Source organism: Corvus brachyrhynchos, unplaced genomic scaffold, assembly GCF_000691975.1.
Source record: "Corvus brachyrhynchos isolate BGI_N302 unplaced genomic scaffold, ASM69197v1 scaffold8, whole genome shotgun sequence".
NCBI lineage: Eukaryota > Metazoa > Chordata > Aves > Passeriformes > Corvidae > Corvus > Corvus brachyrhynchos.
This window is the reverse complement of record NW_008240031.1, coordinates 1,436,065-1,437,918: the sequence shown is the minus strand read 5'-3', so window position 1 is coordinate 1,437,918 and position 1,854 is coordinate 1,436,065. Positions and strand designations below refer to the sequence as shown.

Below are 1,854 nucleotides of genomic sequence, written 5' to 3'. Positions count from 1 at the left end.
CCCTGGTCCTGCTGGCCACACTGTTGCTGATCCAGGCCAGGATGCCATTTGCCCTCTTGGCCACCTGGGCACACCCTGGCTCACGTTCAGTCGCTGTCACCAGCACCCCCAGGTCCTTTTCCTGTGGGCAGCTTTCCAGCCACTCTGCCCCAGCCTGTGGCACTGCCTGGGGTTGTTGTGACCCAAGAGCAGGACCTGGCACTGGCCCTTGTTGAACCTCACACCATCGGCCTCAGCCCATGATCCAGCCTGTCCAGATCCCTCTGCAGAGCCTTCCTGCCCTCCAGCAGATCAGCTTGGTGTCATCTGCAAACTGCCTGAAGGCGCATTCAATCCTCTTGCACAGGTCATCAACAAAGATACTAAACAGGGCTGATGTAAGTATTGAGCCCTTTGTAAAATACTCCTTAATGAAATAGATCTTTGGGATCACAGCTGCTAGCATCCACCATTCCCTTTCAGAGCTTTGCATCTCAGTGCATCTCAGTTCACATGGTGAACAGACCAAAGCAAAGTACCTGGACAGACTGAGAAGAAGTTAGCTGGTGCCTACCTGTAGGGAGGAAAAGACATAAAAAATATCCTTAAAAGTATGTACCTTAAATAAGTCTTTAGAGGGAAAAATGTAACATTTAAAAAAAAAAAAAAGCTTCTGTTAACACTGTCAGTGGTATGTTTTTCTGAGGAAAAAAGTGGATATGTATTTCTTCTCCCATGTTCCTCATCAAATGGAACAGAATGACCTCAGATCTGTGGCGTAAGTTTTTATCATGACACTTTCCTCCACAAATTTCAGGTGAATCTGAAATTGTGGATCTGGGAGGGGTAAAGGAAAAGTGAAGCTCTACCCTTACTCTCCTCCTTACGCATAGAAGACCTGAATAAGGGTGGTCAGTGCAGGAGGTTTTTTTTAATTGGTGTGTGGTATTTTTTCCTTTCGTGGGAAGGATGGAAACTTGACTTAGCATTTAGATGTGCTGTGGCACGTCTGCACGAGCTCTGGAACAGACAGCTGACAACTCGATGCCTTTAAAGGTCTGCAGTTAAAACCACACTGAATGGATTATCATTACAACCTAGTCAAAACTGGTAACATGTGATCAGAGCTCCTTGTTTTTAGAGCCAAATTGCTAATGATTGCTTTTCACAGTTGATTGAGAGCCACAATTTTTTTTTTGCTCCCATGAAAAGTCCCAACTCCGTGTGCAGTGTCAGGGCTGGAGGGTGAGGGTTCAGCCAGACAGTACCAAAAGTGTTTCAAGAGGACTACAGCTGTGGCATTTCCCCATAGGATCACAGGTACTGGCCACCCATGTCCCTTACCAAAAGGCTGACCCCCACCTGGATACAACCCGAAAGGACTTTGTAGCCAGGTAGGGGTAGGCCTCTCCTCCCAGGCAAGAAGTGACAGGACAAGAGGACATAGTTCAAGGACACTGAGGTGCTGGAGCAAGTCCAGAGAAGGGCAATGGAGCTGTGAAAGGGTCTGGAGCACGAGTCCTGTGGGGAGGGGCTGAGAGAGCTGAGTTTGTTTAGCCCTGTGAAAAGGAAGAGGCTCATGGGAGACCTTATCACTTTGTACAACTACCTGAAAGGAGGCTGTAGCCAGGCAGGAGTTGGCCTTATGGGAAGGGATGTGGGTAGTATGAGGACGTAATTTTAAGCTGTGACAGGGGAGCTTTGGGCTGGACATCTGGAAGAATTTCTTCACAGAAAGGGTGATTAGACACTGGAATGGGCTGCCCAGGGATGTGGTGGAGTCACCATCCCTGGAGGTGTTTAAGGAAAGTCCAGATGTGCCACTTGGTGCCATGGTCTGGTTGACATGGTGTTCGGCCACAAGTCGGACTCGAT

General features: G+C 48.4%; 1 protein-coding gene across 1 annotated transcript in view; it reads left to right on the top strand.

Moving 5' to 3' along the window:
- The window catches only part of MTX3 (metaxin 3), a 15,910-nt gene that overhangs the window by 4,075 nt on the left and 9,981 nt on the right, over positions 1-1,854 (top strand). The window lies entirely within an intron of this gene.